General features: G+C 36.6%; 1 long non-coding RNA gene across 1 annotated transcript; it reads right to left on the bottom strand.

Moving 5' to 3' along the window:
* Positions 1–22,392: 22,392 nt before the first annotated feature.
* LOC120168873 lies at positions 22,393–24,501 on the bottom strand. Its single transcript, XR_005520612.1, has 3 exons — positions 24,143–24,501; positions 23,633–23,907; positions 22,393–22,784 (listed from the first exon to the last, which is right to left on the bottom strand). It is a non-coding gene; the product is annotated as an uncharacterized LOC120168873 (long non-coding RNA).
* Positions 24,502–27,649: the final 3,148 nt, after the last annotated feature.

The following is a 27,649-nucleotide window of genomic DNA, read 5'->3' as shown; positions in this document are numbered from 1 at the left end:
TCATATAGGGGATCTTTTTTGATTTTGACATCCATTTTGGGTGCATGATTTCATCACAGTAGGAGATGGATCAGTATCAGCATAATCTTATTTTGCTCATTTCTATCACATAAAGAGGTAGATCAGTGTTGGCAGATTGTTATGATTCTTCACATAATGAATTGGATCAACATTTGTCGTGTTACTTGATCATTCAAAAAAAGAGTTGGATCGGTGACAACCTTTCACTCAATCCTTCACAGAAAGAGTTAGATCAGTGAAAACCTTTCGCTTGATTCTTCACATAAGAAGTTGAATCAGTGTCAATATAGTGCTCGTTTGTTCATAGAATGAGTTGGAACAACATCATCATTTTGCTCGACACCATCACAGAATGAGGTGGGTCAGCTTCATCACTTTGATTGATTCTTCACAGAATGAATTAGATCAGCATTGTATTTTTGCTCGATTTTATCACAGAAGTAGGTGAATCAATATTTCTTCTGGAAGAATGAGTTTATATAGGAGAACTCGTTCAACCTAGACTGAGTCGTTGTGGTAGAATGGAGGGTTCATATAGGACATCTCGTCTATTCTATCAAAGGTATTTGGGAAATGGAGAGTTCATATGGGAGATCTTGCTCAGATTCTATATTTAAATTTTTTTATATCAGAAGGATTTGGAGCTTATGATTGACAATCAGCCAGATAAAATTGGTGCTTCTTGTCTTTGCTTCATTCTCGTTCCACATCATTGAGCAAAGAGGGTCAGTTGTTATCACCCATTTTATAATGGTGGTGACACTTGGTATTTTATGTATATTGTATGATATAGTATAGTAATAAAAATAATGTTTGGGCATATATAATATATAGTATATAGTATGCAAATTAAGTGAACATGTATCATATAGCATATAGGTTAATATAAGTATGTAGTAGTCTATATTAAATAATGGTTGCATAGTAAATAATAATTTCATTGCATATTATATTGTTTCATGTTAAATAATTGCATGTCATTGCATATTATATAGTTTCATTAAATAGTTAGTATACAATATATTTTGCATGTTGAATAAATAGTTCATGTTAGAATAATCCATTTTTATTTTCCTTTGTAAATAATGAAAACCAAAAAAGAATGGTCCATTTCATTAGATAGTCCATTACATTATTTTTATAAAGGCCCTAATAAGTAGCCCCACATTTGTTTTCGCAAATATATAAATAAATAAAGAAAGAAAAAAGGAAACCCTAGCCTAAATCTTCTCCAGCATCCGGTTTTGGCAATTTAAGGGGTAATGTTGTTTTGAAAGTTGAAAAAGTCAAAGATTGAGCCTTTAATGTGGTGTAGCTTTTGAGGTGATGACATCACCAATCCTCCACCCTTGATTAGCTTTCATCCAAGGGTCACCATTTAACTAATCCATGTCAAAGAAACACAAATCCATGTGAGCCCTTGGATGAGAAGTTAGATCCAAAGGATCTCATTAAGCCACATCACATATCCAACTGAAAAAGCAAGAACCAATCTTAACCATTGGATCAATATTAGATCCTGTGGCTACGATTTCATCATCTAAAGAAAGTACACTCCCCACCGGCATGTCCATACCGACCAGAGAGTTCGCCAGCGCGTGTGTCCGATCATCTTCCTCGTTGTATCACCGTGGCATTATCGTCGTACCGTCGTTGTGTCACCGTCGTTACCAATCACATTTTGAACATGGAAAAAATTGATAAAAGAAGAAAAAATAGAACTCAATAATGTTCTTGAATCTAAGTTCGTTTCAACCATTTTTTAGCGGGAACAGTTAAATTAAGAACTAATTCCATTAGTATAAAAGAAGGCTTCATCATTATCATTAATCACGAAAGAATCAACCATCAACAAACTCATTACACACTAAGCATTTCAAATGAAGAAATGAGAGAAAAAATAAGTTTACTGTCGTTGGAGGAACTCGTCATTGTCAAGGGGCTCGATTTTTGTTTGAAGGTAATTTCTCCTTCATTTTTTCCATTTTTCGGTTCAAATATGTGTGGTAGTCGAAACTCACCAACAGTGGGGATGGTTTGACTGGTGTCTGCATTAGAGCTTGGTGGTGGTCAGCCGACGTCGGGTGGTGACCAGAGTTTGGTCGGTGCACATGGGTCTCGGGTGGTTAAGTTGGAAAGATGGGTTTAGTTCTTATGAACCATGGTTTTTTTCAGTTTTAGGATGAAGAACACTTTGATCTCGGTGGTATTTTAGTGTTTGTGATGGATTGAAGTGGGGTTTTAGGATGAATGAAGGATGAACAAAGGTTGAATATTTGAAGAGTTTGGGTTAGAATTTTCAGCTAGGATGAGAGGATTTGGGGGAGGATAAATTTTTGAAGAGTTGAAAATGAAGCTTGTTCTAAATTTTTGGCTTTTATAGTGTGTAATTTTTTTAAGGCAATTTGCTTCATTAAAACACACTACATGTGTGTTTTGACTTTGAGTTGTGGCTTTTCCTTTATTTTATTTTGGTCACCAAATGCTTGTAATTCATTCCCCGAATTTTAATTGAATTCAATTTAGTCATCAATTTCATTCAAATTGCTTTAATTATTTTATCAAATGTGTTTAATTATTAATATTGAATGTTAATGTTTAAACATAGAATAAAACCTTTAGATTTTTAAATCTTTTAATCTAATCACTATCATTAAAATTAAACATTAGACTTTTTAATTAAAGCCTTAGATTTTAAGTTCTTTCGTTTTAGCTTTAGTCATTAGTTAGAGCCTTAGTTTAAGTTCTTTAATTAGAAATTAATTAAGTTCAGGTTTATGCTTTTAGGATTAGTTTCTTTAATAATATTAATTAGAAATAAATAAATAAATTTATAATTTGATTGAAATAGAATCTCTATTTATTTTTAGATATTGGAATGAATGGTCTTAAAATAACTAGACTTTTTTTCAATATTTTAAAATAAATAAGTATTCTACTAGTGGCCACTCTAAAAATTAAATAGGCTCATTAATTAAAACAAAAGGGTAGAGGCTTGTTCCTACGTTTAAATTGCTAAGGACACTCTGTTTGATTAATGTCAAAGGTTTGGCATTTGTTCTTCAAATAAAGGAACCTCCTTATTCTTTTAAAATAATAATTTGACTAGCTCATCACCTTTAATTTTCTATTAATTCTATATTTTTTAAGGATGACAATATTTCATTATTTCAATTAAAACATAAGAAATAATCGTCTTAATTTCAATTAGGGGGTAGTTTCTTCTTTAATTGGAAATAGATAAGTGTTGTGCGACTCTCTAAATTTTTTTTAATTAGGTTAAATATTCTTATTTTGGGGAATAAAAGGATCATCAATTAAATAAATATTCAAATTTCTTAATTTTCAATATAGGGACAAATTCATAATTGAAGGTACCAATTTTTGGGCGTTGTGTTGGTGTTACTCTTTTTCCAAGCGTAATTGACTCCCAAACCCATAATCTAAAATGCAGGCCAAATCACATCTTTTTAAATTTTTATTTAAAAGGGTGTTTCTCAAATTTTTACCTGCTAATCCCAAAGGTCGATGCCGACTCCAGACGTTTCAAAACTTTTCTAAAATTCCGATTGTTAATTCCAATTTCTACAGTTATTCACTATACGCCTTCGAAAAATGTCATCATAACAAAGTAGAATCTCGAGAAAGGAGAATAAGTGTAGGAGTAATGAAGATGTTCTCTGATTTTTTAAAATAATAAGGTCTGAAAGATCAAAAGGCTCGAGAAGAAGACTTTTCACATTTATTTGTGACATCATTCAGAATCAATATCGAACCAGAAAGCAAATGACTACCTTGATAAGGAGAGGTGTGGTTTAGTCTGGGATGTTCTAGTATCAGATTCATAACAAATAATCAAGGCATTCTTGTATCATATATATTGGTCACTTTTCTAAGCAGGCTTGGAGACGAGAAGACATTTTTGCAATTGAAGCTTAGGACCATGTTTAAGGGCTTTGTAGAACACAAGGCTGGTGTCCACCTGATTGTGAGACCTCGTAAAGAGAAGCCCTTGTTGTTGAACTATTCATTCAAAGAAGAGAAAAAGATAAAATTTGATGGTACTTCTATCAACCCCAATTAGAAATATAGGTTGTTGATAAATGGTACGAGGAGAAAACCATTCAAAGTTGAAAATTTTGGCACTCGAGTAAAAATAAGCCATGGAAAGAATTACTTACATTGAGGTGTTTACTAAAGAACCAGATCACGTTGGAATAACAGGATTTGAATCGAGTAAGCATAGAAGATGATGAGATCTATTACAATAAGGATAAATCTCCCCACTTGGATTGTTAGGGGCAGAACACGAATAGTTTATCTTGAAAAGAAAACTATCTATGCATGAATTGATAATTCTAATAGAGCAAATAAGTTTGAAGATAGGATAAGAATTAAGATACTCAAATGTGGTGAGAATTCAAGGTAGATGTTCATCATGATAGAAAATGCTTTTTCCAGAGAGTTTTAGAGCAAAGCTATGGAATCAAAAGATAGAATATGATTGCACATGAGTAGGGGTGTAAACTCGAAAACTTTATAAGTAGGCTCGACTCGACTCGAAAACTCGCGAACTAAAAATTATCAAACTCAGCTCGATCTCGAAATATAATATTGAAACTCGACTTGAACTCAAAATGGCTCGAAATCAAAAAAAATTCAGGAGCTCGATTGAAGCTCGAGACTCGAGCTCGATTGAAGCTCGATTTTGAGCTCGATTCAAGCTCGAACTCTCTTCAAGCTCGAACTCAAACTCGAATTTTAACCTACAAAAGTTTTATATTACATTTAAATTATATAAATAATTTTCCCTTTAATCAACAATCACCAATACATTTTAATATGAATGTATGAACTATAAAAAATCTAAAAAATAAAAATACAATTACAAGAAATTTAGGATAATTAATATAAGCTTTGAAGTTTTCTGAAATCTTACCCAGCTTGTTTTCTGAAATAGGAGTTCAATTCGGAAAATTGTGTCCAGACAAAGTGTACACGATCGTTCATGACCTAGCAGAACACATAATAAAAGCTGATAAGCCAGACGGGATAGATAAAGGTATACCAGAAAAGCATTAAGCCTTGCCTCTTTTCTAGCCTTTAAAAGTGCTTCATCATCAGAGCAAACCGGGATTGCATGGGATGGCTCGGAAGCATATCGCTTGACTATGGAAATATCATCAATGAAAGAGGAGGTCTTGCCACACTCACCCAAAGGAGTAAGGAGCTTTCTGCGCATAAAGGATGGTGGCGAACCAAAATCAGGTCCTAACACAAGAAGCAAAGACATTACAAGAAATTATATACAAGTTTATACATCAAGACAAAAAAATAACCGTATGATGAACCTTCCGCTATAAGTTATATTTGAGTTCTTGATGTAAAAGAACATAGTGTACATATTCCTAGATGCTACATTCCTTGACACCAGTAAAATATCAAATTTTATCTCGAGATGTTGAAATGTGAATGCATAGAAAATAATTGCTTGCCATTTCTAATCTTTAACAGAGACAAATCCATAGCACCTCTTGCATCTTCGATGCTATCATGTCCGGTCTGAAGATGAGAAGCAACTATCAATAATTTATTTATGAAATAACTTTTAATGAAACATTGATATTACAATATTGAAATAAATTATTGATTAGTGATGGTCAATGAAGGACAATGAACCTGAACATCTTGAAGAGTCGAAGTAACTCCACTCAACATCTCTTATGTTATTCCACTAAACCTGCTTGACCAATATAGAAAATTATGAAGTGGCCTATCGAAAGGAGATAATAAAAAGGGTGTGTGTGTAGAGAGAGAGGGAGAAAGATCTCCAAGTTTGGATTGAAGATATCAAATCTTCTGATCCAAATTCGGACATAATTTGAAACATGAGAAAATTTTACACAAAAAATAACCAGCATACCCTTGACCAACTAATATTTATACCAATAACATGGCACTAAGAGATTGTAGATAAAAGAAACATAATCTTCATGCATCTGGAAAAATAAAATGTGCAAATTAAAATGCCTTCATCAGTATCCAATTAAAGCCTCTCATCAAGTCTGCAATTCAACAAAATATATTAAGACCCAACTTCAACAGTTAAAATAACATTTACCTTGTGTTGTAATCAGTGATGGGGTTTGATGGTTTAACCAATTTGTCCAGTACAACCTGTCAACAAAACAATCATTGCAGCTTCAGCCAATTTATCAAGTAAACGAGTTGTAACATTTACATGGCGCGGCAACAAGAAGATGGTTCGCTTAAACGTTTTGAATCTAAACCAAGTCAAAGGCATAAAGGAGATAGCTTAAACGTTTACCTTAGTTGTAGTTCATCCCGCTTTGCCTCCTAGCCGTTCGAGCCTCATTGTCAAAATAAGGGGCTGTGTTAGTCAAAAATAAGTTCATTCTAAAAAATCTCAATTTTGCAATTCAAAAAATAATATGTTAAACTTTTACATTTTTAATAATATTATTAATAATATTAGCATTTATATGTTTTTTTTTAAATATAAGATAATATCTTCATGAACTTGAGGTTCATACTCGAGTTCAAATTCCAGCTTCTTTATCAAGTTAAATTTGAAACTATTTTGAGTTCAAAGTTCTATAAACTCGAGTCTTCAAATTTTGATTTTAAATCAGGGTTAAAAGTACAAGTTTTCAAATTTTCAAGCCATATCAAACATCCACATTCAGACAATTTCTTTAACTCTAAATGCAAAAACTGATATCTCAAAAATTTGTAAATACCCACAACGAGCAAAGTTCATCATTTCTATTTTTGCACCCAAAAGGAAAGTTAAAATAAACAGAGACTTACTCCCACAGTTTATATGAGCTTTGCCTTTGAAAAATCCATCTCAGGATGCTACAAAAATGCCAACAAAAAATATTGAGAAAATTTTATCAGCTAAAGCTCCATCCATATAAGGATTAGTAAAGTGGGTTGGATAAACATGTTTCGGAAGAGAATAACTACCTCAGACATAAATTTATTTAGAATTTCCTGCTTTTGAAGTTCATCACTGGTTGGAAGGCCCATGGACTTCTGTCTTTAGTCGAACTGCAACAAAGAACACAATTTGTGACGAGTACAAACTACGATTTATGATGGATCTAAAATGTAAACAACCAAAAGCAAAATATCGTACGAAAAGAAGAACTAATTACCATCATCTTCTCTATAGTTTGTCGTGTTTCGGGATCCAAGTCAGACAACTTGTTGTTCTCTGGTTTGACTTTCTGAGTGTCTATTTCAGGATATAATCTCAGTTATCAGTGAGAACAGAAAAAGAAAGGAATATAACCTTAGAGAGTATATCAAACCACAACATATAACCTATCAGCCACCCAAAACAACGGGTATCAACCATAATAGGAAAAAACATTCGAGCAACAAAAACAATTAGTGGCCAGAGAACCAGTAAGTAAAACCTTACCTTCTCCGTCGATAGGAGCTTGCCTTTGTCACCCGAAGTCAAAGCTGCCTTGAGTCACCAAGGGTAATCTCTTTTGGCCTTGGATCTATGGTTGTTCTTGGGGTTTGGGCTTGTGAGGTTAGGGTTCTAAGAAAGGGTAAAGTGGGGTTATTTGGGATCTTGGTTCCTTAGTGGAGCTTTCGAAAAGGGAAACCTACGGCGATCGTGTGGTTCGGCAGTGAGGGCGTGGGTGTTGTTTTGAGAGGCTTAGGGTTAAGGTTCAGTTTAAGGAGAAGGGTTTGCGGTCTAGGTTTCTCGTCGGAGTCTTGGGGGAGCGTTTAGGCCACGGTGGTTGTGGGTTTCTGCTAGGGCTGCGAGTGGACAAGGTTTGAGAGGAGAATGGCGAGGGGGGAAGTTTTAGCCAGGGAAAGTCTGAGGGCAAATGAATTAGGGTAAGAGTTTTTACAATAGATATCATGTATATACGACGAGTGTAATTTCATTCAATTTGTGCTTGTTTTCAATTGTGTCTTTTAATTTTAATTATTTGACGGTGTAATCCCTTTATTGGCTTGTTTAATTTAATGAGTAATTTCTACTTTGTATGCCTATTTTCAGTTTTCTATTATTTTGGTTCTTCATGGCATTTTTTAAAATATGAGCTTAAGTTATTAATAGTAGGTTTAATCTTATATTGTTTCATCTTAATGTATGTGGATACGTGCATTTTATTCGTATGCATGCATGTATTGTGTAAGCACACTTCAGTTTAGGTAATATTTAAAGAAATAAATGTTATTTTAGTTGTTAATTAATTTAGCATAAGAACCATTGTTACATAATCGGAATAAGGGTTTAGGGTTTAGGGTTTAAAATTTAAAGTTTAGTATTTAGGGTTTAAGGTTTAAAGTTTATGATTTAAGATTTATGGTTTAGGGCTCATTGCAAAGACAATAATTAATCGACTTGGTACCGATTTATGAGGTAAGTACAATATAGTATTGTGATATTAAATGCTCAAACCCTTGATATTTATGATATTTGAACCCGAAACCTCAAAATATAACAATAATTTAAATAATTAGTTATTAAAAATATCATCATTAGAAATATATTAAATATTTGTCATTAGATAAATAATTTTTTTATTAATTTAAAATAAATATAAGAATATTTATTCAAAAATAATTTTTAACTATTTTTAATTTTTCTATTGTTTGGTTGTTTTTTCTTATTTTTTTATTTTATTTTTCTACGTTGTCATGTACTTGTACAGTAAAAAGTTAAAAAAGAAAGAAAAAAATCAACCAAACACGTGTAACCTAATATGTGCTTAATTAAATGGGCTTTTATTTTTCTTTTAGTAATATACAATGTAACAATTGGACTTGGGCTGGTTAATTAAAAAATTAAAATTTGAGGGTAGTTGTATTATAGAATTTTTATTATATTTTTAAAATTTTATAATAATCAATAGTGTATTTTTAATATATTTTTAATAATGTAATTTTAAAAAATCTAAATTTATAATATAACATTTTTTTCAAGCTGCTCATGAGCTTTTCGAGTCGAATACCGAGTAGCTCGTTTCGGCTCGTTAAGAACTCAAGTTGAGCTCAAGCTCGAGTCGAGTCCATTAGATCCGAGTATTTATTGAGCCTTGATCGAGTCGATCTCGAGTAGCTCGCGATCTGTCTCGTCCCATTTACAAGACCTAATGAGAAGACAAGATACATGTTTGAATGATTGGGCAGCCATATTGATGATGGGACAGAAGCTTGAATATTCAATAAGGGAAGATTAATGTCTCTGATTTGAGGATTGAGAATAATTGAGCCAAAAAAAGTGTTTTTTTAGAAATATAAGCTTGAAATAATAGGCTATTGCACATATAACAGAGCATATCCTGAAAGAAGAATGGTCAATAAAGGAAGATCATTGACAGTGTTTTAAAAGGCGCAAGCGCTCCAAGGCGATCGCTACCCGAGAGCCTTAATTTTTGAGGCGCTTTGAGGCGAGGGATTCACGTATGTGAGGCGCTTAATTTTACAAAACATTTGTAAATATTTTATAACTACACCTCAAACACATAATAACTTAATAAATAACTTAATAAGCAAAAACACCAAGTAGCATATGTCATATTATATCTCAAAAAGACAAATAAAAAACATCATCAATAATCAAAATACTTAAAACTCATCTTCATCATCATCGTCATCAACATCAATCCCAAGCACCTCCTCCTCCCCATCATCTTCGAAAGTCCAATATCCTGTTCTATCTCTTCATCGTCTTCATCAATCAAATTTAATCCAGTAGAGGGCCTTCTACGAGTGGAGGTTTGGGCAATACCCTTTCCTCTATCTCTTGATGAATTTGATATAAATGTTATTCTAGTGGAATAAGTATCTTGAGATGCCCCGGAAGCTTTATCAACAACAGACCATGTTAAATCATCTCTGTCTGCTGGTTGTGAGTACTATAAATGGGGGCGGATATGTGTGCAAGTATACACAATCGAACAAGTAATAAAGTGATAAGCCGAGTATCGTCTCCATAGGGAATTAGGGAAATCAAATAGGTTTTTCAAGGCACTTTACTTTGTCACCTAAGTAAAGTTAGTGATGGTATGTACAAATGAGAATGTTGTGGCAAAATTGAATAACTGATGTGGAAATGAATGATGGTAGAGTGATGGTAATTGAAAATGCTGTGGCAAATTAAATTGTAATACGTGCAAGCAAATGGAAATGACAAGGCAAAATAAAATGTAAATATACGATTTAATAAATATAGGACTTTAGCTTTCTCAAATGACAAGCAACAATGGGAATTAGTGGAATGAGTCACAAGGAAAATCTAAGTCTATGTCTCTGAATGGTGTTTCTTCTAAGCTTACCCTGCCCGACAGAGTCTACTGAAATGCTCTATGCTATCTCTAGTAAGGGACTCGACAGATTAAAGATGCCCTGGCAAAACCGATTGGCGTAAGCCCTTATACTGACCCTATTGGTTTAGTTAATAGGATATATCTCGACAATACCTTTTTGCGGCAGCATTAACATCTAACCTATCATTTATACACAACTCCTTTTAGTCGAATAAAATCCTATCCTTATCTCTAAGGTGGATTAGGCCTAGTTACTATCTAGAACCCCTTGTTTGTGTAGTTCCTCCCTAGCTTCTCTCAAAGACTAAAGATATTTTGCCAAGGCATTCTCTCGAACCCTAAGCACCTTCTAAGAAAAGGCTACTCTCGTAGCTTCTACAACCTTAAAGCATTAAGTCTCACAAACAAGACAGAATAAAGCATAAAACATCAACCATTCATTAAAATAAAAACTTAAACATCCAAGTGAACTCCCACCAAATAGGATTAATTCATGGTGGGGTTCAAAATCAACAAGCACAAAGCAAGATTCATTCGTTCCTTACAACCCAACAACAAAATATAAAAGCAAAAGAATAAGGGGAGGAGAGAAAGCCTTCGACGTGCACCGCCCAATGCTTCCCTCGGCCACCAAAATCTGCTCCTAGCGAACTGGCTCCTCTCGGATGCTCAGAACGCCACTCCCTTCGACTTGTCAAGGAGAAATGCCACGATAAGTGGGCTTGACGGAGAAAGATGAGACCTTCTCTCTCTAACTTTTTAAGCTCAAAACAATGGGGGACTAAAGTCCTCTTCATGTGGCTTCCTCCTCTATTTATAGGGGAAAATTAACCCTAAGACTTAGTGTTAACCATCCTAGGAAACCCCAAAACCATGGTTGATTTACTAGGGAGTCGGGCAAAGCATAGCAGTGATCCAGCCTGGGTTGCTGGCTGAGACCCGGCATAATCCCGTTGCAGGCGCCCAAGGACAGATAAGATCTGCAGGGTCAGACGGCGTCATCAGCAGGACCGGTGGTTACAACGCCGATCCCTCCATGCATATCTTTGAGGTGGATTTCTAGGGCATAGGTCACAGAGAGTTGGGGACAGCTGGCTAGAAAATATCTTCTTTCACCTTTTGCGTTCTCGAAATGCCAGTCGAACTCGACATTTTCATTTAGCTCAGCAATCTCCTTATGCCACGGTATTTTCTTTCCTCTTTTCCTTGCATTCAGCTTTCAATACTTGCACATTATCAGACAAGTACCTTTCCCATAAAGCAGCATCGCTTGTAAAAATAAAATGCCACGGCGAACCGGAATCCACCACATGCTTCTAAATTCATCTATATTGTTCTAAATGGGCCTTTAGACATTCAATAACTTAAGTAAAAAGGTACAAAAATGTGACCTTTTATGGAGTTATCACACCCCCAAACTTAAGCTATTATTTTTCCTCAAGCAATGGATAATAATAGCAAAACAAAAATACCATGACAAGTTCAGAAGCAAAATAGTTTTACAGAATAAAATTTCAGCCCTCAGCATTTGGCTTCAACAAGTTAGACTAGGTTTGAGAATTCAAGCACTTCCCCCTAGAACAAAACTCTTTGTGTGTGTGTGTGCGTGCTTGTATCCAATCCATGCTTAACAAACCTACAAATTTTCTAAGCAAGCTTTCTCAATTTGCCATGACGTTTTTAAAATCTACTCCCACCTTGCCTTTCTTTTCTTTTATTAAATCTGCTACGAGGGGAGTCAGCCCATCACTCTATTATCCCACACTCTAGGTGAAAGGGAGTATACCTTCCACCCCCGAGCTAGTCAGGTAGAGTCAACCCGTGACATCTTTCATTCACTCATATGTCATGGCATAGTGGAGTGTCCCTCTACAGATATGTCGAGGCATTTATTCATACTTCATTCATTTTTCAATTTTTTTTAGACATATAACTGTGGGTTTTCAGCAGTCAAATTTTTATACCACGACTTTTTAAGAATTTTCTTCTAAAAAATTTCTAAGTTTCTTAAGCATGGAAAGCATACAATCGTGTATTCAAGGGTTTCAAAAAAGCAAGTCCTAGAGTTGGTCCTATAATCCTCAACCAATCATGAACATTCTATCCTGGTCATCCAGAATTCATCATCGGGCATCCTTAACTAATTCTAAAAAACTATTCAACAATTACTAATGTCATGGCATATTTATTTTACTACTACTATCATGCAGTGATGCGAGAACCCTACTCCCCCAAACCTAAGAGAAGCATTGTCCCCAATGCTTACTAAATCTAAGGAAAATGAAAACTACATGCTATAAATGCAATACAAGGTACCTTGGCTTTATGGTGGTGGTACAACAGTTGCGCGACGAGTGCGCTTGTGGAGTTTGGCGGGGCTGGAATGTTCAGAGTCAGACGCGGGTGCGGCTGGAGGAGTGCTAGGTCATTCGGGAAAAACTGGGAGCGGGGGCTCCCTACGCTGAGATGCATTCCTAAGGCGACGTCTTCTCCTACGCAAGGGAGCTTTCCATGGCATCTCAGATTGTGACTCCTCGATTGACTCGGTGGGATGTGGTACGGTAGGATTATCGGCTTCTATTGGTTCGGTCGGTTACGGCATATCAGGATGTTCAGCTGCCAAAGGCTCAACAATTTGTGCGGGTTCTGGGAGATTAGCAAGTTGGAGGTTGGCTTCTCTGTCTACATCGGGTGAAACTTCATGGATTGGATCGGGATCGACGGGCTCTTCTACCGCAGCTGGCTGGTGACTGTCTTTACTAGATGAGTGTTGAACAGCCGCTGGAGTAGGGTGAGGTACTTCTGCAGATGCCTCGGTATCTTCATTCGGTAGCACAAGCACGACAAGAAAGGTAGGAATGGTAAAGTTAGTGTGCGGTAAGAACTCCAACAAGGCGCTGGTGAGAAATGCATCTCGTCGTTTGGCATAGGCAAAATAGACCATCAATTTATCGAGCAGCTGCCCGACATGCTCTTGAGTGCGCTTGACTGCCTGCAACAGGGCGTTTGTAGTTGCCCTGACATGTGGAGATGGTGCAGCGCGAGATGTGGTTGACTCGCATTCCTTTCCTTTGGCTTCCTTATAGCCCAACAACAGGGGGATTTTTGCTTTATTGAGTCCAGCAATGCCCGGCAAAATCTCATCAAACATTTCTTCTCGAACCTTCTTTTTCCGGCATAAAGCAGTGATGAGATTATGGAATACTAAGGCACTTGCCGGTCACTTCAGGCATAGATAAGCCTGTTCAACGATAATCTTCCCTACATCGATGGTTCGTCCGGAAATGATCGAGTGTAGCAAAAACATCCACTGGCACGACACGATTGTATTGTGGGAGGTTGGTAGAAGCTTGTGCATCATGAAATGGTTCCACAACTTTAAATGGGGTAGCAGTCTATCCCTATCCACGGTCTGTCGTCTCAGTTGCTGACCGTTCCACTGAGTATCGGGAAGACACAGGTCTTTCAGGATGTCTTGGTAAGTTTCGTTGTCAGTGTCTTGGGCGAAGCTTGCATGGTGGTCATCAGCAACCTGCAGTTTAAAATATCGGTTAATAGCGGTAGGAGTAAAACGAATAGAAATACCGCGAACCATCACGGCATGCTGATTTGGCTCAGTAATGTTAGAAGAAAACTCCTTCACTAATGTTGCGTTGACAGCGGCAGGGTGCTTGGAAAATTTCTTCCATTTATGCCTAGTGACCACATCGAGCACCTCGCTGCCCAAGTCGGCATCCTCCTCCTCGGAGAAGACAAAACCCAACTCGAAAAAGACTCGACGGTTCTTGATTGTTTGGTACCGTTCCTTAGTAGCTTCATCCACAAAGCGTGGTGGTGAGGGCGGTGAAGGGGTCATGAACGAATCATTGTGAAAAAGTAAAAAGAAAAGAAGGATGCAAGCTTTGAGCTACAGTGGTAATGGCGATTTTCGTCAAATGGAAGGAGAAGAAAATGATAGAAAGTAAAAGTAAAAAGATAGAAAGTGAAAGGTGAAAACATGGGGTAGGGGAGATAAAATGAATTTTTTTTGGGGGGAAATGTTAATGAAGGTGGGGCAGGGGCGGGAAAGAGACAAAATAAAAAAAAAATAAAAATCAATTTCTAAGTCAAAAGTCAAAATAAAATTTCTCTCCTTTTCTTTTCGTTTTGCCGCCCAAAATTTACTCATCTTCCTTAACACGCTTCACGTGCCTCGTGCGTGGGATCTCCCTTGCAAAAATAAAATGAAAATGATTAATTAAAATGAGAAGTATTAAAAATAAAGATAAGATAAAAATATTTTATGTACAGAAGTGAGTTAAAAATACCACGGAATCGTTAAGATGTCGGACCAATGTTAACGTCGTGCAAAAGCAACGCCGACTTGTCACGCGCAGGTGGGACTCCCTGGTAAGCCTTCAGGTGCTGGCCATTGACTTTAAAGATGGATCCATCGTCCATGTTCTTGATGTCAACAGCGCCATAAGGGTAAACATTGTGAACTTCAAATGGTCCAGACCAACGTGACTTTAATTTGCCTGGGAAGAGTTTGAGCCTGAAGTTGAACAACAGAACTTTCTGACCCACATGAAAATGTCGTGGAAAAAGCATTATGTCGTGCCACTTTTTGGTTTTTTCCTTTTCATATGCTTGCGCTCGAAACTCCTCCATTTCATTTAGATCGAGCAATCGTTTCTCCCCAGTAAGTTGCTCGTCGAAGTTTATTTTTTATTGCCCAGTATGCCTTGTGTTCTAGTTCAACCAGTAGGTGGCAGTCTTTTCCATATACCATCTTAAAGGGCGACATTCCCAAAGGTGTTTTAAATGATGTCCGATACGCCCATAATGCTTCATCGAGCTTAGGGGACCAATCTTTCCTTCGAGGGTTCACCACCTTATCAAGGATTTGCTTGACTTCTCTATTGGCAACTTCAGCCTGTCCATTCGTCTGCGGGTGATATGCCGTGGCAATTTTATGTCGCACTCCATATTTCTGTAATGCCTTGGCAATCAGCTTGTTGTCAAAGTGAGTGCCCTCATCACTGATGATGGCTATAGGGACTCCAAATCGAGTGAATATATTCTTATAAAGGAACTTGAGCACCGTCTTAGAGTCATTTCTTGGCGTAGCAATTGCTTCAACCCACTTTGAAACGTAGTCACCACAAGCAAAATGTATAAGTCTCCAAAGGAAGATGGGAATGGTCCCATGAAATCAATGCCCCAAACATCGAAAAGCTCAATCTCCATAATATTTTGTAGCAGCATTTCATGGCGTCTGGAAATATTTCCAGTGCGCTGGCATCTGTCACACGCTTTACAAAATGCGTGGGCATCTTTAAATAATGATGGCCAATAGAAGCCTGACTGGAGGACCTTTGCAGCAGTCCTCGAACCTCTAAAATGCCCTCCACAAGTTGATGTATGGCAATGGTGTAAGATATCGCTTTGCTCTTCTTCGGGGACACATCGTCGAATCATTTGATCAGCACATTGCTTAAATAAGTACGGATCGTCCCAAAAATAGAACTTGGCATCGTGAAGAAACCTCTTTTTATCCTGGTTATTTAGTTCATAAGGAAAAACACCACTAACAAGAAAGTTAACCAAGTCAGCGTACCACAGAATTGTCGTGGATATAAAATTTTCTCGTCAGGGAATTCTTCTTTAATATCAAATATGTCATGGCATTCTGAAGTGTTCTCTAGCCTAGACAAATGGTCTGCAACCTGATTCTCAGTACCTTTCCTATCAATTACCTCTAAGACGAATTCTTGCAAGAGTAATATCCACCTAATCAGTCTAGGCTTGGCAACTTTCTTGTTCACTAGGTATTTTATAGTTGAATGATCAGTGTGAACTATAACTTTGGTACCTATCAAGTATGGACTAAACTTGTCAAATGCAAATACCACGGCAAGTAATTCTTTCTCAGTGGTTGTGTAATTTAATTGTGCATCATTTAAGGTACGGCTAGCATAATATATGACATGAAAGATTTTACCTCTACGTTGGCCAAGCACAGGTCACACGGTAAAATCACTTGCATCGCATATTAATTCGAATGGGGTCGTCCAATCTGGGGGAACTACGATCGGCGCAGAGATAAGTCTTTGCTTCAGCTCTTTGAATACGCCATGGCATGACACAAGGTTGGCAGGGTAGGGTGTGGAGAAATCCTTGATGAATCGCCTATAAAATCCAGTATGTCCAAGGAAACCCGAATGCACTTGACAGAATTTGGTGGGGGAAGCTTTTCGATCACTTCGATCTTGTCTTTATCAACCTCAATGCCCTTCTCAGATATTTTATGGCCCATAACAATGCCTTCTATCACCATGAAATGGTATTTTTCCTAGTTTAGCACAAGGTCAGCCTCTTCGCACCGCTTCAGTACCTTTGCCAAATTGCCGAGGCATTTTTGAAAGTCGTCACCAGAAACAGAAAAATCTTCCATGAAAATTTCCAGAAAGTCCTCAACCATATCAGAAAGGTGGCATGCGCAAAGGTAAGTCAAAAGCAAAGTGTCATACGGGCATGTGAATGTGGTCTTCTCTTGGTCCTCTGGTTATACCCCGAGTAACCGTCCAAGAAACAATAATATGCCTTGCCAGCAAGCCGATCCAGCATTTGATCGATGAATAGCAAAGGGAAGTGATCCTTCTTGGTGGCCTTGTTGAGCTTGTGGTAGTCCATACAGATTCGCCACCTGGTGACCGTGCGAGTCGATATCAACTCGTTGTCTTCACTCATTACCACGGTCATGCCTCCCTTCTTTGGCACGCATTGAACGAGACTTACCCATGAACTATCCGAAATAGGGTATATTACTCTAGCGTCAAGCCATTTGAGAATATCTTTCATAACAACTTGTTTCATGATTGGATTTAATCTTCGATGTGGCTCTATGGATTTTCCGTGGCATTCTTCCAGTAGGATTTTGTGCATGCAGATTGTTGGACTTATTCCCTTGAGGTCTGCCATAGTCCATCCTAACGCTTTCTTATGCTGTGACAAAACACTTAGCAAACTAGATTCTTGGTTAGGAGTAAGGGAAGAGGAAATAATCACAGGCAAAGTTTCATTATTACCCAGATAAGCATATTTAAGATGTGGCAAGCTCTTAAGTTCAAGGGTAGGTGCATGCTGTAATGAGGGCTTGGGAGGAACAAACTCTTCAAAATTCAAAGGTTCAAAGTGCATACCTGGGCTAGCTTTAAGGAAGCTAGACTGCTGTTCCTCAAATAAAAAGTCATAAGTCTCTTTAAGAAACTTCTCATCAATATCCAACTGAATGAAATTGTCGTGGCAAAACTGATCTGCTTCTTTTTCAACTGATGTATTTACTTCAAAAATGCTTTGGCATTCTTCAGAATCATCCATGTATTTGAGAGATCAGAAGACATTAACGGTGACATGTTGATCGGCCACGCGCATGATTAGTTCGCCCCGCTCACAGCCGATGAGAATTTGACCGGTGGCTAGGAAAGGTCTCCCCAATATGATGGGTGCAGTGGCATCGACCTCACAGTCTAGAATCAGAAAATCAACAGGAAAAATAAACTTGTCAACCTTCACGATGACATCTTCAATTCGCCTCTCTGGATGCACGTGTGAACGATAGGCTAATTGTATGACGACGGAGGTGGGTCTCGCATTTCCTATCCCAAGCTTTACGAATATTGACTTAGGCATCAAATTTACACTTAAACTCAGGTCACATAATGCCTTCCCAATGAACTTGTCTCTTATCAAACACGGTATGATAAAGTTACTCGGATCATGTCTCTTTCATGGTAGCTTGCTTAAGGAAGAGCAAAATTCTTTTGCCATGTCAATTGTTTCGTACTGCTCAACATTTCTCTTCTTGGTGACAATTTCCTTAAGAAATTTTAGCATATGATGGCATCTGCTCCATTGCTTCTACAAAAGGGACATTGATTTACAGTTGACTCAGTATATCAACAAACTTTTTAAACTGGATGTCTTCGTTGTGCTTTTTCAGTCTTTGCGGAAAAGGAGGCGGGGGTCTAGCTTCCTGTACTGATGGGGTACGAACAGAAGTTACTGCGACATTTTTGTTTGCCCCTTCAGTTTCTCTACTTGATGAACTTTCAGATTTATCCTCCTCCTCTGGTGCTTCTTCTAGCACCTCTTGATCAGCGTGACTGGTCTTAGGGGGTGACTCGTCCTTCGGTGTTCCCCCAAACTTGTCTTTAAGATTAATCTGTGTACCACTTCGGAGAGTTAGCACACTACATTGCTCTTTGCCATGAGGTTTCGTGACTTCAGTGTCACTCAAAAAATGTTCTGGTCTGCGTTCTTGTAATGCCGCGACAATTTGACCTACCTGACTCTCCAGCGCCCTTAGTGACGAACTATGGCTTTGAAGTAGGGCTCCTTGATTTTTAATGGAGGTAGAATGGTCTTGCAGCATTGTCTTCGTTGTTGCAATGAACTCTTGCATTGTGGCTTCCAACGAACTAGTATTAGATGAAGATGGCCCTCCCTTATTAGAATTATGCCATGGCATATTAGATTGATAGCCCTGGGAGTCATTGAAATTCTGCTGCCGAGCTGGCTGATGGGCACTACTGGTTCCTTGATTTCCTCATGAAAAATTTAGATGCTGTCGCCATCTAGGATTATAGGTGTTGGAATAGAAGTTGTTGTTGCCTCGGTTGAAGTTGCCCACAAAGTTGATGGATTCTTGATTGGTTGGGCAATCACTCTCATTGTGATTGTCGTGGCATAATAATAAACATGCTGAATTGGATGCCTTCACTTCTCTCACCTCACTTGGCCTTTGTAAATTCTTTAGCATGTTGGTAATGGCCGCAAGCTGAGCGGACCCATTGTCTTTAGAATCTAGCTCAAAAGTCCCATGTGTTTTGCACCCGAATCCAAGCCTAGTATAGGGAAACTGATAATCATTGGTAGCAATCCTGTTCAAGATGTCAAATGCCTCTGCTGGTGATTTGTCAAGTAACGTCCCATTTACCGAGGCATCTAGCATCATCCTCATAGATGCATTTACTCCATTGTAGAACATCACCACTTGTGTCCAATCTTGAAACCATGGTTTGAGCACTTGCGAAGCAATGCCTTGTACCGATCCCAACATTAATACATCGACTCGTCATCAGCTTGACGAAATGAAGCAATGTCGTTCCTTAATTGGGTGTTCATGTTTGGAGGATTATACCACAACAAAAACATTTTGCACAGATCTGTCCACGACTCCATAGAACCCGTTGGAACGCCACTCAACCAAGCCCTCGTTCTGTAACGCAGAGAATACGAAAAAAGCTTCAATTTTAGAACATCTTCGTGCACCCCTTGCTGGCGAAAAAAATCGCATACCTCCAAGAAGTTACGAATGTGCTGCATGGCATCTTCATTTGGTATGCCCCTAAATTGCCCTATAGAATTTAGCATATTGAACATGACAGGTTTGAGCTCGAAGTGGGCTGCCTGAATTTTTGGGGCCACTATTCCAAGATTTAAATCATCTAAGATCGGGTTTAAGTGATCACGAATAGCACAAGGCCTGGCTGCATTCCCAGCATTTGGATTTGCCTCGGCATTCTGATCATCCTCATGACCAATGCCTTGATTTCCGATTTGGTATATGCTTACACGTTGAGCGCGTCTTCTTTGCCTAAAAGGCCTCTCAATTTCTAGATCAATCGGTTCTAATGGCTCTTCAGGGTTGCTTCTGGTCATGTACCTAGAAAAACAATTAAATAAATTAAGGAAAGAAAAAAGTAAAGCTAGTTAAAAAGAAAATATGAACAACTAAAATAAGAATGCTATGACAAATCAATTTAACTTCCAATTGCCAGTTTCCCGGCAACAGCGCAAAAAACTTGTCTGCTGGTTGTGAGTATTATAAATAGGTGAGGATATGTGTGCAAGTATACACAATCGAACAAGTAATAACGTGATAAGTTGAGTATCGTCTCCACAGGAAATTAGGGAAATCAAATAGGTTTGTCAAGGCACTTTACTTTGTCACCTAAGTAAAGTTAGTGATGGTATGTACAAATGAGAATGTTGTGGCAAAATGGAATAGCTGATGTGGAAATGAAATGATGGTAGAGTGATGGTAATTGAAAATGTTGTGGCAAATTAAATTGTAATACGTGCAAACAAATGGAAATGCAAGGCAAAATAAAATGTAAATATACAATTTAATATATATAGGACTTTAGCTTTCTCAAATGACAAGCAGCAATGGGAATAAGTGGAAGGAGTCACAAGGAAAATCTAAGTCTATGTCTCTGAATGGTGTTTCTTCTAAGCTTACCCTGCCCGACAGAGTCTACTGAAATGCCCTATGCTATCTCTAGTAAGGGACTCGAAAGATTAAAGATGCCCTGGAAAAACCGATTGGCGTAAGCCCTTGCAGTGACCCTATTGGTTCAGTTAATAGGATATGTCTCGGCAATACCTTTTTGCGACATCATTAACATCTAACCTATCGTTTATACACAACTCCTTTTAGTCGAATGAAATCATATCCTTATCTCTAAGGTGGATTAGGCCTAGTTACTATCTAGAACCCCTTGTTTGTGTAGTTCCTCCCTAGCTTCTCTCAAAGACTAAAGATATTTTGCCAAGGCATTCTCTCGAACCCTAAGCACCCTTCTAAGGAAATGCTACTCTCGTAGCTCCTATAACCTTAAAGCATTAAGTCTCACAAAACAAAATAGAATAAAGCATAAAACATCAACCATTCATTAATATAAAAACTTAAACATCCAAGTGAACTCCCACCAAATAAGATTAGTTCATGGTGGGGTTCGAAATCAACAAGCACAAAGCAAGATTCATTCATTCCTTACAACCCAACAATAAAATATAAAAGCAAAGGACTAAGGGGAGGAGAGAAAGCCTTCGACGTGCACTGCCCAATGCTTCCCTCGGCCACCAAGATCTGCTCCTAGCGAACTGGCTCCTCTCGGATGCTCAGAACGCCACTCCCTTCAGCTTGTCAAGGAGAAATGCCACGACAAGTGGGATTGACGGAGAAAGATGAGACATTCTCTCTCTAACTTTTTAAGCTCAAAACAGTGGGGGACTAAAGTCCTCTTCATTGTGGCTTCCTCCTCTATTTATAGGGGAAAATTAACCCTAAGACTTGGTGTTAACCATCCTAGGAAACCCTAAAACCATGGTTGATTTACTAGAGAGTCGGGCAAAGCATAACAGTGATCCAGCCTGGGTTGCTGGCTGAGACCCGGCATAATCCCGTTGCAGGCGCCCAAGGACAGATAAAATCTGCAAGGTTAGACGCCGTCATCAACAGGACCGGCGGTTGCAGCGCCGATCCCTCCAGGCGTATTTTCGAGGTGGATTTCTCGGGCAGAGGGCACGGAGAGTTGGGGATAGCTGGCTAGAAAATATCTTTTTTCACCTTTTGTGTTCTCGAAATGCCAGTTGAACTTGGTATTTTCATTTAGCTCAGCAATCTCCTTATGCCACGGTATTTTCTTTCCTCTTTTCCTTGCTTTCAGCTTTCAATACCTGCACATCATCAGACAAGTACATTTCCCATAAAGCAGCACCGCTTGTAAAAATAAAATGCCATGGCAAATCGGAATCCACCACATGCAACTAAATGCTTCTAAATGCATCTATATGGTTCTAAATGAGCCTTTAGACATTCAATAACTTAAGTAAAAAGGTACAAAAATGTGACATTTTACGAAGTTATCAATCTCCATCAAAGACAAAGCCGTCCTCCTCACCATCTTCATCGTCCATATGGCCCATCAACCACTCGTTGCTTTCACGTATTTCCTTCAAAAGAATAGGATATGGTGTCCTTTCTTTGATATCTTCGTCGCAAAGCACGATTTGAACTTTCTTTTGTTTGTATATTTACTTTTTATCATTTTAATTTATTTTATTTTTCATTAATATTATTATTATTATTTATCTTTTTTTTTATTTTTGTAAACACTTAATTTTCGTCTGAAACTTAATTTTTTCCTGAAACTGATTTTTTTTATATTATTATTAGTATTAATATAATCTATTATCACTACTTATTAGTTGTCGGCCCTATTTTTTATTTGGTACAAAGGACAAAACGACTACATTTTGTTTATCATCTTAGAAATTCAATCTCATGGGTATCAGTTTGCAGCAACACCTGAAGTTCATTTGGTGGTTCCTCAAACCAGTGCGTCCCTTCAATTCTCTTAAAAGGTTAGCCATTCAATCAGTACCTCCGCAAAGCCCAATCTGAAATGGGTCATTGTACGTGAATCGCTAAAAGCGTCGCCTCTCGCCGCCTCCGACGACTAAATCGTCGCCTCATGTACTCGTCGTCGCCTTAGTGGTCGAAAGCTTTCTTCTAAATGTCTCGCCTCGCCTAGCGCCTCAGGCGCACTTTTTAAAACACATATCATTGTTTTCCACTTTGAAGATGGAAAAGATTGATGATCGACATTTCTGCACAAATAAGAATGTCATTTGCATAAAAAGAATGCGTTGAATTAAATAGATATATTTAATTGAATTCATTTTTTCGCATAAATACATTTCTCGTAAGTCTTTAATAAAAAGAAGATTTGTGATAACATGATATCGAAAACAAAGAGATATTTCAAAACCTTAGGTTTTGAAGAAATCATATTCAGAATGACGATATTTCAAAGACAAAATAGCTCAATCTACAGAATAATCATGGTATTGAAGGAAGAAAATGATATTTTTTTTTCAAAAAACGAATGTCTCTACTTAATTCTTGTTTCGCATCAATAAGCAAAGAGGGGAAGTTGTAATCACTCATTTTATCCGAGTGGTGACATGTTATTTTGCATATGATATATAATTTTAATACTTCATAGGCTTTAGTATTTAATTTTTATATATAGTATAAAGTTTTAAATACATAATATTAGTACATTGGTATATATTAGTTCCATATTGATTTTCATATTTGTATGGTGTTATTTAATGTTAGTATGTGTTTTCATGTTAGTATTATAATATACATATTATATGGTTTCATATTTTCATGAGCCCATATTTTAAACATTAGTCCATTTTGTAAAAAATTTCAAGTCCATTTGTAATTTTTTTATGCTCATATTTTAGCCCAAGTACATATTTATAAAAAAAATTGCATAGGGAAAGGAGAAAATTTTTGTTTGAATTTTAAAGGGAGGCAAAGGTAATTAATGTGATCCTACTTTTAAGGTGTAATTAGTGGATGGCAACTCATTCATCCATGTGCATAAGATTAAATTAATGTGAGTCTTATGGAGCTTAGATCTAAAGGTCTTAGATTGTGTTACCTCATCCATTCATGTGAAGAAAACCAACTCAAGCCTTTGACTAAAAATTTGATCCAATGACTTTGGAGCATGCTATGTCATCGATCCATTTAACACAAATGCATCATATTCGTTAGATTAAGATGAGATCTAACGGCCGAGGATCATCCCATCAAAGGTGATCGTTGGTCTCCCCTCGCCAGCGCATCACCGACGCGCGTGGAACACGCTCTAGTCCGATCTTTTTCTCTGGTCGTCGCTCGACCGATTGCCTTTTCATCATCGTTTTTCCTCCACTAGCCAGTTGTGATTTTGGTTATGTAAAGTAATGAAAAAATAGAAAAAAAAATTTGTTAGCAAAGAAACTGTTTTTACAACGGATTAATAAGTGAAAATCAACAAATCCGAGCCTAAATCCTTAGTATAAGAAGAGGTCATCATTAAACAAAAAATCACCAATCATGAACACGAAAATTAGAAGCATTAAGTAAAGAAAATCAGGCAAAATCGGAGAAGAAGAGACTCTTTTACCTTCATTGTCATCCACCACCATTTGCCAACGTTGTTCGGAGAGCTTTTTAGAAGGTGAGCTTTTCCCTTTGATTTTTTTGTTTTATTTCGGATCAAATAGAGGGGTTGGCCTAGAAAGTGAAAGCTGACGGTGGCGGAATCCACGGTGGCTGGTGTAAAATGTGGTTCTGTAAGTGGCCAGCGGTGGTCGGAAAAGTTTGTTGGTGAAGGTGATGGTGGCTTTTGAGTTCGGGTAACCTAGGTGGGTGAAGCTTGGGTTTGGTTATCTTGAGCCAAGGATTTTATATTAAGGTTGAAGAACACGTCAGGGTTTGGGGTGTGTTATTGGGGCTTTGGATAAAAATTTAAAGAAAGTTTCATTTTGGTTGTTTGATCCAAAATAATGGGTTTTGAAGTATATCTTTGGAACAAGAGTGCTTTTTTTTGGGGGGGAAAATATGAGTTTGATTTCTGAAAACATAAAATTTTGGTTTTTTTTTTTTTTTTTTTTGGGTCAAAATGGACTTTTGAAATGGATATGGGATGAGTTTTTGATTAATTTAAAGAGAAATGAGGGTCGGATGGTTAGAGAGAAAATAGGAGAATTTTTTTGGACAAAAAATGAGCATGTCTTAAAATTTGGGCTTTTATATTTGATTGGATTTTCTGGGAAATTAATTCATAAATACCCCTATAATTAGCGTTTTTACTTTGGTCTCTGACTTTTAATTTCTTTTATTTTATTCACGCGTTTGTCATAACCGAATTTCGGCTAGGAAGACCAATACGATGTTTTTGGAAAATATAAGGTTTTATGAAAAGATGGGAGTTGTAACCAATCATTTTTTAAGGTGAGATTAAAAAATATAAAAATGTAATTTTAATAAAACATTTTATTTTACTAAAAAAATATCAAGTTTTGGTCTACGAAAATAGAAATAAGGTTCTGCAGTCAGTTACACGTGGAGAATGATTAACACCCCACAACGCTCAAAATTGGTACCTAATTGATTACTCTATATTTTAAAATTAAAAATCTCGAGTTCAAAATTTTATTTTATTTAAAATTCACTATATATGCATATTTTAAAAATGATGTCATTTACCAAGACTAATAACGACAACTCCCAAGCAAAAACGGGAGCTTCATTATCGGCCACAATAAATAAACATTGCCTTCATAATTTAGAAATCATGAGGTGGGGTTTTGAAAAGGATGTTGATTTACTTCGAGAATCCATAGTGGTCATCCTCTTGCAAAAGCGGGAGATACACTACTAACCCCTTAATAAATGAATATTGCCTTAATAATATTTTTTAAAACAAAATGCAATCAAACAATTAGTTAGTGAACCTAATAATACTAAATGAATTAATTAAAGCTTCTCTCTAGCTTAAAGTGCCAAATTATAAAATTTAAAGAACCTAAGGATAAAACCTAAAAATGTGTCCTCTAATATTAATCTAAGTCATCATCTTTTAGTAAATTATTGAGTCGAATAGTCAAAATGGAACTTCGGGCAAAAGTTAGGACCAAATCAAAAATTCTCCTAAAATAAAGGACTATTTGTGAAATTAAATATAAAATGGAGGCTCTAAATATTAACCTATTCAAATTTAATCAATTATGCAATTTGAATGATTAAAGTGGAACCTCGAGCAAAAGCGAAAATCAAATTAAGAATTCACCTAAATTTAAGGACTAAATTTAAAAAAGGCCTAAAGTGAAGGCTCTAATATTAATCCTAATTCATTTTAATCAATTATTTGATTCAAATAATTACAGTAAAACCTTGAGCAAAAGCAAGGACCAAATTAAGAATTCACCTAAATTTAAGGACTAAGTTTGGAAAAAGGCCTAAAGTGAAGGCTCTAATATTAATCCTAATTAATTTTAATCAATTATTTGATTCGAATAATTAAAGTGGAAACTTGAGCAAAAGTGAAAACCAAATTAAGAATTTACCTAAATTTAAGGACTAAGTTTGAGAAAAAGGCCTAAAGTGAAGGATCGAATATTAATCCTAATTAATTTTAATCAATTATTCAATTTGAATCTAAATTAAAAGCTCTAGAGACTAAATCGAAGGGAATCTAAATTTAAAGAGTAATTAAGGATATGGTAACCTAAACTAGGACCAAAATGTTAAAAGTCTAAATCTAAGGACTTAATCTAAAGACCTAAATAAACTATCAAGGACTAAATTAAACTAAATTAAAAAAGACAATTAATAAACACAAAATGACTAAATTAAAATAATTATAAAATACATAGTCAAAATTAATAAGAAAAACTAGTGACTAAGTTAAAATAAAAACATAATATAAAGACCAAACAACAAGGAAATAAAGTTGGAAATTAAAGGATTAAAATGCACATATTGCTAATTTAAAGGAAAAATAAAATAACCAAATTTAAATGACAAAAATTTAAATAACAAAAAATAAATCAATCGAATAAAATATACGAGTTAGGGGTTAATATTTTGAAATATTACCCGGACCATAAATAACACAAAACATACCCCAATGCAGGTCATCGTGAGGTCGTAGAATGATTTGAATATATTTTATAAGTTAGATGTTAGAAGTTAGAAAATTAACAGGTTAGCGATTAAAATTAAAATTTTACCCGGACCATGAATAACGCGAATCATACCCTAGAGCGGGTCATAACGAGGTTATATTAGCGTTTAATATCCATATTTTAATATTAGGAACCAACATATAATAAAATAAAAAAATAAAAGTAAAATCAGAACTAATCAGTGACTAAAATGTATAAACTGCAATTATCAAATACCAATCTCAATTAAATAAGGAAACATGACCCAAACAGTGGCTAAAATGAAGTAATATAAAGACCAGTGGCTAATTTCAGAGAAATAACATAGCATAATAGTGATTAAATTGAAGCAAAGTAAAAGTAGAGTGTAAAAAATCAGAGAAAATAGCAAAACAATGCACCTGGTGACTAAAATGCAAGAAGACAGCTAAGTTATAGGGACCTATATGGTGATTTATCCCAAAACCAAGGTTATAAGTTCATATTTTTCCATATTTGGCTAAAAACAACCCTAGCCACAAAACACTCATTCCCTTTATTTTTTTCCACTTAATGCTCTCCCTTTTTCCTCTCAAAAACTCGGATGTGGGCTTCAAAAACCCCTACGTCGGCCACCATATTTCGGTGGCCACTCACTCCAACAACCGTGTTGAATCGACCCCAAATCAAAGCTAAACAAAAACCCAAATCCCCTCATATCATCTATCTCACCAAGAGCCCTAACCTCTCAAAAAAAGCTCCGAAAATTGGTCACTTTCACCCCTCAACCTCTACCGGTGGTTGGACTCTAAACCTTAAATCAAAATAACCACAAAAGCTCCCTAAATAAAACCTAAAGCCCTAATTTGGGGTTAAAATCCTTAAGTCCATATCCCAGCTTCTCCCGATGCTACAGTTCTTGACTCACCGGCGACATATACTCCGACGAGGAGGCTAAACGACCAAGGTAAAAGAAAAACCCA

The sequence above is a fragment of the Hibiscus syriacus genome, unplaced genomic scaffold (assembly GCF_006381635.1).
Source record: "Hibiscus syriacus cultivar Baekdansim isolate YM2019G1 unplaced genomic scaffold, ASM638163v2 tig00111723_pilon, whole genome shotgun sequence".
Classification (NCBI taxonomy): domain Eukaryota; kingdom Viridiplantae; phylum Streptophyta; class Magnoliopsida; order Malvales; family Malvaceae; genus Hibiscus; species Hibiscus syriacus.
Note: the sequence above shows the minus strand (reverse complement) of the source record. Positions and strands in the feature narration are given on the sequence as shown.